Source organism: Lactuca saligna, chromosome 8 (genome assembly GCF_052625555.1).
Source record: "Lactuca saligna cultivar CGN05327 chromosome 8, ASM5262555v1, whole genome shotgun sequence".
Taxonomy (NCBI): domain Eukaryota; kingdom Viridiplantae; phylum Streptophyta; class Magnoliopsida; order Asterales; family Asteraceae; genus Lactuca; species Lactuca saligna.
This window is the reverse complement of record NC_136424.1, coordinates 58,545,886-58,562,735: the sequence shown is the minus strand read 5'-3', so window position 1 is coordinate 58,562,735 and position 16,850 is coordinate 58,545,886.

The following is a 16,850-nucleotide window of genomic DNA, read 5'->3' as shown; positions in this document are numbered from 1 at the left end:
TGAGTGTTGTAGCCCTTTGTCCAACAACTTAGACCTCTACAAGCCAACCCATGACAGTCTTAATTCATATCTACTTCCAACATATGACCGACTGTGGATGGTTTGAATAACTTAGTCATTCCGGAAGAATAACCTAGTTTATTCGGGAAGTCAAAACATGCAAAGTGAAACACAATAATAATTGAATCCAATATGGTCTCAGAACTTATGAATATAAATAAAACACCTTTTATTTATCACCATATGATTACACATTATTCATTGTATATTGTTTCAGCTATCAACTTTATTCTTGAATTTAAAACAATAGTTGTCCCATGCTCCAAGCATGCACACTATGTTTTCTAAACACTAGCATGCCATACACCAAGTATGCATACTATGTTTTCTATGATCTTTACTTTGTGAACTAGATCAATTGAACATAACTTCAATGATTCTCTTTTCACACTCCCAAATCCTTACTGCAAATGCAAGAATTCCATATTCATGCCATTTACTGAAATCTGTTAGATTCTAAACTTATATGCATTGATCCTCTTATAATGATTATGCACAAAGTCATAAAGACTTGGCAACAATCATTACAGAGTATTCCAAAGGAGATCAGCTCCTTAGAAACATCCTTCTTGCATTAAGTTTCCTAATCTTAAACAGATTGGAAAAATTCTAACTTTGAAACATTTCCAGATTCCATTTTGACTATCACTTCTGAACAAGAGTTGCCTCCTTACAGATTATGTCAATATGGTCCTTCCAGAATTATCACTACACTTCCAACTGTCCTTGAGCAACCAATCTTTGGTAAACCTTAGATTGTCCTCGACAATTGTTTAATCCTTTTAGTCATATCCAGTTCTAAACCTTTTCCCTTCTTAATGCCCCAGGCATTTGGAAAATTTTAGAAAGGATGAATATAGCACATGTAATCGATCCTCTATCCGAAGCATATGGGACACGATTCATGATGTCTCACATAAAGACTAAACCAGTCTTTTGCTATAACATTTCCATTTCTATTTGCCAAGTTCTCATAATTCAGATTATGAAAAGGGATGCCGTAATCATAATCGAATTTAAGAATGCAAATAATGGACCCATATACAGAATTTCCTTATGTTGAGCCATTCCAACATGAAATTCATATATACTTCCTTGACTAAATGATTAAAACCTCATGATCTAAGCTTATAGATTTGAGATGAAGTATAATTTCCTCTCCCTTAATTATAGCAAAACAACTTTTTCCCAATTGAAACCTTTTGTTTTTCTATAATTAACATTGCTAACTTGCAATCTTTATCATAATTATCATGCTCCCACTAACATGATGATTTATGCTCCCACTAGCTTTGACATGTACTCAAAAAACAGCTGGACTTCTAGAAATCAATACTTTATTGACTTTCTTACCAAAGTTCAGATTTCTGATACTAGATTGTTTTGATAAGACTTTATCAAAAAACATACACCTTCCCTTAGATAGCTCATGGTTGTGTCAAAACAATTTTAAGAACTATGAAAAGGGATGCCGTAATCATAGTCTTGATCGTTTTGACCTTTGCCATTTCTCACAAGTCCAAGTTAGTGTGCCGGTAAACCACACACGCTCCACTAACGACTTTGAGAATGCAAATATCACAATTGCTATCTAACTAAAATCTACTTAGTGAAATTGTTTCCTCACCATCATTTTCATGAATCGGAGAGAAACCTTATGACACTTAGATTTAATGGTGTATGTGTTCTTATCCATGTGAATTGTCAGAACCATAGTCACAAGACAAGGATAATGACAAATCCAAAACCATATGGATTGAACTCAATCTTAATTTCTTGCCACCTGGCAGCTCAAGGGCCTACCATTGCTTCCAAGTTGTTGTGCAACACATTGAGAACTCTAAGAACTCATATGCAAAGCCAACTTTAACTTGAATGGGCACAGAATATGTCAACACGATAGGTTATAAACCTTAAGTCGTGTGCTAGTGAAGAACTTTAGGTTTCATTCTTGATTAGTTCTTGAGACTTTCAAAACCTTTAAGACTCCCACTGTCCTCTTGACCTATAAGACTCCCTTGTCAAACATCCAAGAGATAGTGCGGATTCTAATCAAGACAAACACTTCACACAATTGGCCTTAGTTGGTCTTTGTTTTATCCAAAACATCACAGCTTACCAATTTCAAATGTACAAGAGTAGAAAACTTTTACTCTTACATTTGTCAAGTGTTTTAAACCTTCTTTAAGACATGTCACTCAAATTACAATCTTGGAGTATGACTCTAAGACTTGTATTGGAACGAAGTATGACTCATCTTCTTGATTTAACCATTTCAACAATTCAAGATCCCTTCTTCTTAGTCATAAGAATGCACTAAGACTTCCTTAGAGAACTAATTTTGATATGGTTTCTTAATCATTAAGATGATCACAAAACTGATACTAAAGTACTCTCCCATCTTTTCAGATTTGAGAAACTTTTATCCTTCTGCCTAATTTGATTCTTCTTATCCGCTCTGCTATGCATTGGAACCTTTTCCAATGTCTCAGAGTTACACTTAAGCTTGTAAGTATAATCATATTTACTGAACTCTAGTAAAATATGACGAATAGCCTTATATCTTTTGTGGTGGACTTAATCAGTGTACATGACTATGTACTCGATCCCTTAGTCCATTACTTGACTCACACATCCATGTGAACAAGTAATTAGTCTTAATTTTTTTTCCAATACTTGAAAGTTCTCATTCATCATGCTATACAACTTGCATGATTCCAAGTCCCGGTCCAATTGAGACTTTGGATGATGAGAGTCTTTCCTTATTTGGTAAATTTAGACATTACCACAAATGAAGGAATCAATTTCATATTTCCACTCTTGCTATTAATGGAATCATATAAGCAACAATTTTTCCTCAAATGCCATTGTAAGGATATTTTAAAATAAATAAAACCAAAATTTTTCTTTTACTTTAAAACTATGCGGAAAAACTTATCCTTACAATCCATATGAAAACTTGTTGTTATCTATTCCTTAGCAATATCTCATAACTCCTAAGAATTAGCTCAAGAATCAAATCTTCAAACTATGCGATAGAAATCCATCTACGCGATCAGATTCAGCATATTCTTTCTTTAAGTTCCTTTACTTTTCTTTGATTCTTAAAACATTACCATGTGACCCAGTCACATCATGTATCAGGAATCTGAAAATAGAAACTTAACAGAGTTAGATTAGTGGTCTTTTACCTGAAGTAGAGTCAATCTTATTGACTTTAACATCCTTAGGTAAATTAGGCAGCTTCGCAACTAATGACCCTTACTTTGGCAATATAAACATATGGACCCTTTGATAATGGTACACGAGACTATCACAGACTTAGACTTTTCTCTTTACCATTTGGTCAACCGAGTTGACTATGGCCGATCCCTTTCCATTGGGAAGAGAATGCTTTTTCTGTATTTCCAGTGTCACCATTGTCAATGTCCATAAAGTTTCAGGAAGTTGATCTTAACAATAGATAAGATCATTAAGGGTCTTGTCATAGTCTATTTCATAGGTGTCCCAAAGGAACTCACTATGTGACTTAGAAAGTTATTGAACCACCAACTTTCTCAAGACTTTGACACCCAACTCTCCCGGCTTGTCAATATGTGACTACATCTCCAAGATGTGATCACACCTAGACCTTGCCTTGCCATTAGGGCTTGAGTGATCTTAAACTTTTCAAGAACTTGTGGGTTAGGGAGAATAATTGGAGGAGGAGAAAGAAGTATGATATCCATGGGACATCATCTTCATTAGGAATGCTTGTTTCAAGAGATTTGGGAAGATCATAAATGTCTAAACCAGACATGTTTTGGGAGATATTCAAGATAGTTGATCTTAAAGTCCTTAATATGACACCCAATATGAAATATTAAGACTAGGACCCAACAAATTATTTTATAACTTGGAAGAGGTATGCCGTAATCCAAGCTATAAAACAATTTGAAGGTAGGTGAATGACGATTCACCAATTTCCACCAAGATAAACGAAACGTATTATTAGGTTTTTAATTGGATTTGAAACTCCTAGATCTTTTGAGATTCATTGAACTGTTCAATGGCATGTTTCAATCTCGAGTGTGCCCTTCAGGTTTTGTGACTGGGATGCCGAGGATCACAAAACAAGGTGTGAAGTAACCATGCAAATTACTTGGTACCCTTAAGTGTTTACCCCTCAATCGATGTGCCGGTTAACCACACACGCTCCATCGATACTATGATAAACATTAAGTTACCCTTTGCCTACCTTGTTAAATACGAGTTAGTGTGCCGGTTAACCACACACGCTCCACTAACCGACTTAAACAAAGTGCAAAGTGTAATTTCATGGATTAGCACCTTATTCACATTTTCCTAAGTAACTAAGATTGGGAATTATTAAGAGTTTAGTTACTTAGTATTTATCATTAATACTTTTAATGAAGGGAGAATTATAGTCCTGTCAAACCCGTTCGGCTAACGACCCTCCACCAGTCAAGCAAGCGGTGGGTGAGAGTGGACACCCATTAAGTTGCCATTTTATAGGCAACAACCTTATACCCACCTTATAGACCGGCTTCGTGAATGAGGCGTACTAGCGGTAAGACCGACTTTACTCTTATACATATAAATATTATTAACTTATAATATTATAAAGTATAAGGGTTGAATTTTAACTTTTAAAATTCTAAGGGCTAACTTGGAATTAAAGTATTCATACGAGAAAACTTTACAAATTCCAAAACTTGAGGGCAAGTTTTGAAACTATTCAAAACTAATTAATTCCATAACTTATGTATTTAAAGTAGTTTTAATCCAAAAACTCTTCAAGTTCCATAACTTGTGGACAAATTATGGAAGACTTTAAACTAATAAAGAATTAACCTTTTCTTTATTTTATAACTTATGGAATTAATTAAGGTTACATATTTTATTTATTTATTTATTAATGAAGTGACTCTTGAACCTCCATAACTTAAGGACAAGACTCTTCATCTTTTTTGTAACCTTTGCCAACTTTATGAGTTTTATGAGTCTTTAATGTGACTCTTCATGTAACTTAAGGATAAGTTACACAAACACATTTTATACTCAACTCTTAGATTAATTTGGATTGAAAACAACTTTTTCACTCAACTTTTCTATTAATCTAAGCAACTCATAAGAACAAGATAATTCAAATCAAACTTTTTCATGTCATTAGTCTAACCTTTAAACTAATACAAAACATGAATCTATTGACAATTATCTTTGAAAATGGATTAGCATGAACATTACCACATTAAAAACAGGTTTATAAGTTAAAAACAACTTAGGGTAATGTTCCTAGTCCATTTCTAGCCAAAAACCTCGAAGATATGCTGTCTGGGGTCCAACTCGTCGAGTGCATGAACTCAACTCGGCGAGTTGGATGCATTTTGCCTTGGACTCGTCGAGTCCCTTCATGGACTCGGCGAGTCAGCTGGGCTGACAGCATCAAAACTCGATTTTTCAGCTTCTATTGCAGGTATAACAAGAAAACAAGCCTAGGCTCTGATACCACTATTGGGTTTTGAGCATTCTAACACTCCTAAGTGTACATGCAACCCTAAATACCTTGGATCTATGTTTTCTCTATTATACATGAAAATATGAACATCCAAGGTATTATCCTAATCTAGCATACAAAATATCAATATAACAAGATAGAATACATACCTCTTTGATAGTGCTTGTCTTCATGAAGCTTGAGTGCCTAGTGCCCCAAGTGTGACACCTCAAATGGTTCACACAACACCATAAGCACTTGGAATAACTTAGAGAGAAATTAGAACACTTCATGAAATCGTGTAGCCCTCATACACACACATTGTCCGATTTCTTGAGCCATGGGTTTCTTTTATATGGTGGCTATTAGGGTTACACCATGTAACTCATGACTTTACCCATTCCTTATGCTCCATGGATTTTAACCTCCATGGAGTATCCATGGGTCACCCCATGGACTTAGTCCAACATAAGGAATCTTGGATCACAAGCCCACATATATAAGAATGAATGATTTACACAATCAACCCATATATTTAATTAGTCTTCTTTTGATCACTTAATTAATTCCAAATTAATTCTTGATCAATACTAATTAAATAACCTTATTATTCTTATTATTAATATACTAGAACTTATAATATATTAATAACCATAAGTGTCTTATTTCTCTCATTTAGTCTATCCAAGTGCATGATGCCATGCAACCCAAATGGACCATGCCGGGTCGGGTCAAGTCTTACCAATTATAGTTATGGACTTAGACATTAATCCAACATGGTTTTGATAATTCACATGGATAAGAACACATACACCATTAAATCTAAGTGTCATAAGGTTTCTCTCCGATTCATGAAAATGATGGTGAGGAAAAACTTTCACTAAGTAGATTTTAGCTAGATAGCAATTGTGATATTTGCATTCTCAAAGTCGTTAGTGGAGTGTGTGTGGTTTACCGGCACACTAACCTCAACTTGTGAGAAGTGGCAAAAAGGTCTAACCATTATGATTACGGCATCCCTCTTCATAATTGTGTAGACACACAAGTGTGCTATCTAAGGGAAGGTGTATGATTTTGATAAAGTTATATCAAAACAATCTGGTATCAGAAATCTGAACCTTGGTAAGAAAGTCAGTTGATTTCTTAGAACATGTCAGAGCTAGTGGGAGCATAAGTATTATGCTAATAATCATGTTAGTGGGAGCATGATAATTATGATAAAGGTTGCAAGTTAGCAATGTTAATTATAGAAAACAAAAGGTTTCAATTGGGAAAAAGTTGTTTTGCTATAATTAAGGGAGAGGAAATTATACTTCATCTCAAATCTATAAGCTTAGATCGTGAGGCTTTAATCATTTAGTCAAGGAAATATATATGAATTTCATGTTGGAATGGCTCAACATAAGGAAATTCTGTATATGGGTCCATTATTTGCGTTCTAAAATTCGATTATGATTACGGAATCCCTTTTCATAATCTGAATTATGAGAACTTGGCAAATAGAAATGGAAATGTTATAGCAAAAGACTGGTTTAGTCTTTATGTGAGACATCATGAATCGTGTCCCATATGCTTCGGATATAGGATCGATTACATGTGCTATATTCATCATTTCTAAAAAAAATTCCAAATGCCTGGGGCATTAAGAAGGGAAAAGGTTTAGAACTGGATATGACTAAAAGGATTAAACAATTATCGAGGACAATCTAAGGCTTACCAAAGATTGGTTGCTCAAGGACAGTTGGAAGTATAGTGATAATTCTGGAAGGACCATATTGACATAATTTGTAAGGAGGCAACTCTTGTTCAGAAGTGATAGTCAAAATGAATCTGGAAATGTTTCAAAGTCAGAAATTTCAATCTGTGTAAGATTAAGGAAACTTAATGCAAGAAGGATGTTTCCAAGGAGTTGATCTCCTTTGGAATACTCTGTAATGATTGTTACCAAGTCTTTGTGAATTTGTGCATAATCGTTACAAGAGGATCAATGCATATGAGTTTAGAATCTAACAGATTTCAGTAAATGGCATGAATTTGGAATTCTTGCATTTGCAGTAAGGATTTGGGAGTGTGAAAAAGAATCATTGAAGTTATGTTCAATTGATCTAGTTCACAAAGTAAATATCATAGACAAACATAGTATGCATACTTGGTGTATGGCATGACTAGTGTTTAGAAAACATAGTGTACATGCTTGGAGCATGGGAAAACTATTGTTTTAAATTCAAGAATAAAGTTGATAGCTGAAACAGTATACAATGAATAATGAGTAATCATATGGTGATAAATAAAAGGTGTTTTATTTATGTTCATAGGTTTTGATACCATATAAGATTCAATTATTATTGTGTTTCACTTTGCATGTTTTGACTTCCCGAATAAACTAGGTTATTCTTCCGGAATGACTAAGTTATTCAAACCATCCACAGTCGGTCATATGTTGGAAGTAGATATGAATTAAGACTGTCATGGGTTGGCTTGTAGAGGTCTAAGGTGTTGGACAAAGGGCTACAACACTCATGAGTGCTCATAAGTTCTGAGTATTAGATTCAACCCGCGCTCATTGGAATCACTTCATGGATTTTATCACGAGTGATCATGAGATGATAATATCTTATATTCTTCAAACCTAGAGATATAAGTTGTTACTATGAGTTGGTTGTACATTGATTGCACGAAAACACATTTGGTAACTCGGTGCTATAAAACGTGCCTTTGTGTATGATTCAACAAGTAGTAGAACAAGCCATATGAGTCGAAGTTTATGCATTCCTTTTACCTTCGGGATAAAAGCGATATATGTGGGCCCCTCGATGATTTGATGATGACAAATGGAAGTGCTCGGCCGGGCCATGACTAATTTGATTTGTTCAATTAGTCAGTCGTCATAAATCGGAAATTGGGAAACAACAAATGGACAGAGAGAATGATTATAATCCATGTCTCGGTCCATACGATATCTAGAGTGGAGGAATATATGATCCCTTATCTAATGGACAAGTCACTGACAAAGGTTAGAGTTCATCTACAAGGTCAGAGTTCGACAGAAGCTTTTGAGAGCTACGATTGCCAGTCGGTTCCTGAAGTCATACGCAATATTAGTTTTAGACTTATCCAAGTGGGAGACTGTTGGATTAATGTCTAAGTCCATAACTATAATTGGTAAGACTTGACCCGACCCGGCATGGTCCATTTGGGTTGCGTGGCATCATGCATTTGGATAGACTATAATGAGAGAAATAAGACACTTATGGTTATTAATATATTATAAGTTCTAGTATATTAATAATAAGAATAATAAGATTATTTAATTAGTATTGATCAAGAATTAATCTAGGATTAATTTAGTGATCAAAAGAAGACTAATTAAATATATGGGTTGATTGTGTAATCATCCATACTTGTATAGTGGGCTAATGCTCCATGGATAATAAAGTTGGGATAAAACCCATAGGATGGTCCATGGATGCTCCATGGTGTATTTGAACCCATGGATCCAAGGAAATGGAAAGTCATGACAATTAGGGTTTACCCTAATGGTAACACTATATAAAGATCTTATTCTTGACAAAATCGGTGACTAGTATCATTCTAGAGAGGGCTAGCCAATTTTCATGAAGTGTAGAATTCTCTCAAGTTATTCCAAGTATATTTGGTGTTGTGTGAACCATTTGAGGTGTCACACTTGGGGAACTAGGCACTCAAGCTTCATGAAGACTTCCTACATCAAAGAGGTATGTATTCTATCTTGTTACATTCATTGTTTTGTATGCTAGATTAGGATAATACCTTGGAAAATTCTTATTTGCATGTATAATAGAGAAAACATAGATCCAAGGTATTTAGGGTTGCATGTACACTTAGGAGTGTTAGAATGCTCATAACCCAACAATATGTGTCAGTATGATAGAGTTGTTTATACTTGTTGTTTGTGTGATACCTGTATGTTATGGGTTAGCGGTTGAGTGTGGGAAAGGCCCGTATCTCTCCGAGGGTGGAGTGTGGGCTAGGCCCGTATCTCCCAGGTAGTAGAGTGTGGGTGAGACCCGTATCTCCCGGCTAGCGAAGTGTGGGCAGGGCCCGTATCTTCATGAGCGAGGGCGAGGCCCGTAACTCCTAGCTGAATGTTGTATGTTATATGCTTGCATGGTATGAGGTATTATGGGGGAGCTCACTAAGCTTCATGCTTACGGTTTTTAGTTTCGGTTCCAGGTACCTCTTCAGCTAAGGGAAAAGAACCGGCGCGGTAGCAGCACATCACACATACGCTTTTGTTTTTCCGCACTATTGATTTTCTGGGATGTACTCTGAATTCTTATTATGATGTCACCGGTTTTCAGACATGGATTATTATCATGAATGTTTTGTAATGATGTTTTATGTTTTAACCTAAATTAAAAATGAAAATTTTAATCGGTAATTTTGGGGTGTTACACTAAAATTGCTTGTACAACCTCCTATCTCCCTGAAATCTTTCGATTGCGTCTTTCTCTTGCCAAAGATCCTTGAGGGATAGAAATTAAGGTAAAAAATCGTCATGGATACAAAAATGGTTGCCCCGCCAAAATACACGATGAAATTTTACAATTTCCCCCCAATCTGATGCTTAGATCAACTACAAAAAACGGAATCATCACAGCCTCCTTAAAACCAAATCCAATCTACAGGCAACAAATTATAAAAAGTAACATGAAAGTAGAATGATGAATGAAAGAGAACGGTAAAGAGTCTGAAGAAACAACCAAGAAGCGATTGGAAATTTCACACTCACACACTTGTTAGTGAGTGGAAATAGTTGTCTTTTGTGTTCGATTATACAAGTTGTTGATTGTTATGATTCCTGAAAAAAAAAAAGAGAAACTGAAATGGTTGCCCCGCCAAAATACACGATGAAATTTTACAATTTCCCCCCAATCTGATGCTTAGATCAACTACAAAAAACGGAATCATCACAGCCTCCTTAAAACCAAATCCAATCTACAGACAACAAATTATAAAAAGTAACATAAAAGTAGAATGACGAATGAAAGAGAACGGTAAAGAGTCTGAAGAAACAACACAAGAAGCGATTGGAAATTTCACACTCACACACTTGTTAGTGAGTGGAAATAGTTGTCTTTTGTGTTCGATTATACAAGTTGTTGATTGTTATGATTCCTGAAAAAAAGAGAAACTGAAATCATTGACTTGTATGATCCGATCGGCACTCAATGGCGTGGATCTGGTCATACGGTGGTGATCGATGGGCAACCGCCATTGACACCTCGATCTCACTTTTCGGAGCCTGGTAGCGGACCTTGATGGAGAAGACGAAGAATGTGGGTTTCGGTTTTGGAGGATTAGGTAGTAGACGAAGCTTTAAAGGTTAGGGATCACAATTGGGTAGAGAGATTGTTGCATCTAGGGAGAAAGGAAGTGGAGACGGGTTGGTGATGCAGGTGGAAGAAGACGACACAAGAGAGAGAGAGAGAGAGAGAGACCCGTTTGATATTAAATTTAATTATTTTTTTCTTTTTAAATAAATAAAATAATATAAACCTCATAATAGGTCCATAGATAGTTAAATGACGGAAATACCATTCATTTAACGGTAAAAAGCTAACGGAGTTAGTAAAAATGACCAAACATCAAAAGTTTTGAAAGCATAAGGACCATCTATGAGGTTTTTAAACCACAGTGACTAAACTTCAGATTTTGGGTAACCATAAGGACCATTTATGATGTTTTTTCGACTGTTAAAGTATCATAAAGAACTATAAAGCTAAAATGGAAAATTAGGGGTTGGGGTTTGGATAGTTCAACATATTAATTTTTTCACGATGTATCATTTTAAGCCACAATTAAGGATTTCGGATCATTCAATACATCAATTTTTTTTCAAAATTAAAATACATGTAGGAAAAAATGAAAAGGTTTAACGTTATTTTCACCCACAAAATAAATACCCGTGAACCTAGAGTTTCCGATGAAAAAGTTTTGAACGCAACAAAAAATGAGTATCGCAAACATTTACAAGGTGGCTTGGAATATTCTAAAAAAACATCCTTCTTTTTTTAGAATTTAAGTATTTATTTTAGTCTTCGTTTATCATTTGAAGTATGGTTTATTTAGTTATTTTGTTTTTTGTTTAGGATTTAATTTATGTTATTGTTGTGTGGTTTTAATAAATGTTATTATAGTGTGGTTTTTGAATTTAATGTTATTTTTAATAGTGTTCAATAATTTTTTGGTTTAAAAAGAGTATAAGTTAATTTTTAAGATTAAAAAAAATTAAAAAAATGTTATTTTTTATTTTATTTTGATTTTTCTACATAACTAAATTAAAAATAGTGATGTGGTAAGTGGGTTGAATAGGTTGTGAAAAAATTTATTTTCATGTGTTGTTGGTTGGGAAATATGGATGAAAGGAAAGGGAAAAAAGTTGATGTGGAGCTAATGTACCACTGGGTTGGATTGTTTCCATTCCCTACCCTTAGGGACTTGAACTCTCTCATTTGAAAGAATCATATCCAAGAGGAAGAGGACGACGATAGAAAATTAGAGATTTTAAGAGCTTGATTCGTTTTTGAACAACCAATCCTCATGAATCATATACTTATCGCTAAAGTGAACTCTTTAAGGAACTTTATTCATTTAGTGCTTAAAATGAAGAGGGTGACATCGAATGGGTGAATCCGCATGAATCCTTTTACAATCGATCTCTATAAGAGATTTAGTGTTTGTAATGTGTTCTATAAACCGAATCTTAATACCCTACAGTTGATCTCTGGTGTAATGATCATGCTAAGACTATAGACATTGACGCTACCTATGTTATATCTTGGGAAGAATTAAAATAGATGCTCATGGCGGAATACTATAATGGGAATAAAATACAGAAACTGGAACAAGAATTATAGAACTTGACAATGAATGGAGCTAGAATTATAGACTACACTTCCCGATTCAATGACCTCTCAACTATATGTCCGGTTTTTGTAACTTCAGAATATAAAAAGGTTGAATGATGCATTTGGGTTCTAGTCCCACAAATTCAAGGAATGGTTACCTCTTCAAAACTCGACACCTATGATAGTGCCAAGAGATTGGCCTACAACTTAACGAATCATGTGATCCATTAAGGAACCTTGAATAAGAAGGTTGATACTATAAATACTGGGATAACAATATGAAATTTGATGGTGATTTCATGGGAAACTCAAGATGGTCCTCATGTAGACAAGTATTACTTAAACACAACACCTACAGTAAACACTAGAACAAGTTCTAGTGGAAACCGAGGATGTTTTGAATGTGGTAGACCTAGTCATTTCATCAAGGATTCTCCGAAGCTCGGGAATTAAGGAGGAAATGCTCGTGGCAGAGCATTAATAATCAGGGCAAAAGGACACACGCCAAGACCCGTCAGTAGTGACCGGTACATTCCTCATTTAATCGTAATTCTTATGATCAATATAAATTTTGTTTATGAAAATATATGTGATTTGCATCACTGGGTAATGTGAATATCTTTTGGAATTAGTTCACATTAATAGACTATTCAGATTAACCACTATACATGATAAGGAAAACTCTAAACATGAGCTTGGAAGCCTTAAGGGGTTCAGAATTATCATAAAACGAAGTTAAGAATCAATTGGGCAAAAGAATAGGATAATTAGATCCAATAAGGATAGTGAGCATCTCAATTAAAACTTAATCGATCATCTAAGTAATTGTGAAAAAGTTTCACAAACTGTCTCAACCCAGAATACTATCGACAAGAAGTGTAATTAGAAAGAGAAACAATTATTTGATTGATTTGGCACTTGATGAGTCTACCAAGAGTTCATAGATTATACCATGAATAGTCAACTGCGCACACTCGATGTCTGCGATCCATCTCCTAGCAGTAATTAGGTCCTTCACCCCGTGAAAGTCTGGCGCACCGCTCCCACTGAAGTCCTTGAAGGACAGTGTGCGTGTACCTAACTAGCTGGACGCTGTCACTCCTGAATGTCCGGAGGCGATCCTCCATAAACTTAATAATCCCCTCCTTTATCGACCCGAAAATGATTGAGGTCGCCTCAAGGATACCTCTCGTGATCTCAGACGTGATGAACTCACGTAGCTCGTCATTAACCTGCTCAAATCCCGCACCTAAGCCTGATCCTGATCCTGATCCAGACCCTGAACCTCCTGCTCCATGTCGTGTAATCGCCATACTGAAATAAACACATAAACTTCAGGGTCATACATACTCTCGAGAGTAAGTCCTGTGGTTCTACCTTATCCCTCCTTGACTCGAGTACGGATCCTCTGCTTCCAGTAGTACGGGTCAATACTACTTTCCACATCTATCCGTACTTTCATCAAGAATTGCTTCGACTTCGCTAAGTTCCTTTTACTAATATTGCTTTCCAAACTAACCTCATCATAGGCCTATCCTAGGGCAATCTCTGACCTACTCTCTGCAATCAGTTGCACAAGGAGCCCCCACTGCCCTTCCACAACTAGCTTGCAAATACTATTACATATTCACTTACTAGTTAGTTAAAGCTAACTAGAAGTCCTATAAGCACAAAGCAAGAAACATCCGTGCATTGAGTAACCATAACCAAGCATAACCTAATCAGGCTATCATACTGCTGACTAACCAGTTAGGGGTGTAAACGAGCCGAGTCGAGCCGAATAGTACCAAGCTCAAAGCTCGGCTCGACTAAAATACTTGAGCTCGAAACTCGGCTCGATCTCGACTCGAGCCTTAATTTTAGCTCGAGCTCGTGCTCGTGAAATACTCGACAGTCTCAAGCTCGGCTCGGCTCGGCTCGACTAATATTTTAAAAAAATCAAAATCACTAAATTGAGTAAGAAATATTAAACATTCCACATGTAAATGTCCAAACTACCCAAAAAAACACTATTAATCACCGAATATCAATATAACATCAACCATATATGTCATAAATGAATAATTATAAATAAATGAAATATATCTTATAAATGAACAATTATAAAGAAATGGCATATATGTAAATTACACTAAGCTCGACTAAGCTCGCGAGCCTTACGAGTTGAGTATTTTTGTACTCGAGCTCGTTCGATAAGGTACTCGAGTAGCTCGAGCTCGAGCTCGGCTCGATTAAGGTCGAGTCGATTTCGAGTATTTTCTGAGTCGGTCTCGAGTTTCTCGCGAGTTGGCTTGTCTCACTTACACCCCTATAACCAATCCTAGCATATAACTCAATAAGCTCATACTATAGGCATATAAGGCATCTTTCCTAGATCCTTAGCCCTAATCCGACATGCAGTTCTCATAATCACATAACAAACATACAAGGCATCCTCCCTAGATCCTTATCCCTAGTCTAGCATGCAGTTCTCATAATCATATCATATAACATAAAATATCATGTATGGGTATATTGGGGAAAACTTATTTGGGCTCGGCCGATCGCACTCATCACACACCTTGTTCTTTCTCAAAACTCCTTGTTTTATATTTTAGAAAACTGTTTTCTTGTAAAAGTCTTTCAAGCCCTGAATTTGAGTCCAGACACCCGCGAATGTGTGCCCAAATCCCTCAAACCAAGGCTCTAATACCAACTTGTAACATCCCAAAAATCGAGACATTTTTTTTTTTGTTTTTAGTTAAATTACTTGTAAAATTGTTTGAGGAAAACATTACTGATATCACATCAACCTATAAAACCATAGTTACATGTCTCAAAAACATAATGTCACATAGTATAATGTCATAGTACAATCCCATGGTTCTCAAATGCAGAATCATGTGTGTGCGATGTGTTGCTACCCTGCCGGCTCCTTGCCCTTAGATGAAGAGGTACCTGAAACCAAAACTGAAGGCCATAAGCACAAAGTTTAGTGAGTTCCCCCCATCATACCACATACCATACAATCATACATATTGTCGGACAATTCTGAGGTGCCCGACCTACCCATGTTAAGCCATTCTAGGTGCTGACCTACCCATGTCAAGCCATTCTAGGGTGATGACCTACCCATGTCAGGCCATTTTGGGGTGCCTTCCTACCCTCCGATCTATCTCACCCGATCCATGGGGAATATTTCACCCCTACTACTATCACATAAGAATATATCATACTCATGCTGTCAGACATATCTGGGGTGTCCGACCTACCCTTCGGTCCTAACGACCGAATCGGGGGAATATTCCCCTCCTACTACCGCTATCACATATAACATATCATACTAGCACATAGAACACATCAAGTAATAGCAAAACAAACAATTATCACAAAGAAAATCATCTCAACTATGATCAACTACTAGTGGGTCAGCCTTGGTGCCTTAGACCCACTTCGATTGAAAAGGTAACTTACCTCAATGTCGTGTAGTGTCTGCACTGTCCTTGATATGGAAACCAAATCTTCTCGACTCCTCGATCCCTACACAACATCCTTTCTAAATTACCATCTCATACTGATAACCCTTACAAGGTCCAACTCAAGTCCAAGTCAAAGTTTAGGTCAAAACCTTGGTCAAAGTCAACATCTGGTTGACTAGACTCGTCGAGTTCGTTCACCAACTCGTCGAGTCCCCTCGTCCATGAAAAGCTACAACTTTGTCCCTACTCATCGATTCAAGCAAGAGCTTGACGAGTTCGCTTACAACAACACATCATACCTTCTTCAACTGACTCGCCGAGTTCCTCCTTGAACTCGTTGAGTTCATCTTCATCTGTTGAAAGTATTTAGTATATGACTCGCCAAGTTCTCCCTGAACTCATCGATTTCGTCTTCATGTGGTTGGGACATTGCCTTGAACTTTCCGAGTTAGCTCATACACTCGTTGAGTTCTATGATTTTCAGGTCCCAAATGAGCCTAGAAAAGCGAGTGTTCATCTATCTTAGCATCCGGTCCATCAACAAAAGGATTTGATGGGAAATACGACCCGACTCACCGAGTCCCATGAACGACTCGCCAAGTCCCTCTTTGACCCACACTATACAGTCGATTTTAATTGGTCTTAATGCATCCAAACCATAGATTTGACCTCCTAGGGTCCATATTACACGTAAAATTACAAACTTTACGTTCATGCATGGGCCATTTAGCTCAAAAGGTCCTAAAATGGAGTCTTCAAGATGCACGGGGCTCTCATGGTAGTAAAGTTGGCACCTTTATTCCATGAGAACTCTCCTAGGTTCCAAATCTGAAGTTATTTCTCTACATACTGACCCAAACTCGAAGGTAACTTAGAAATGCCCCAAAAATGACAAGATTCAAGCCATACAGAGGATCTAACAAATGTAAAGTCAAGGTTGAAGCT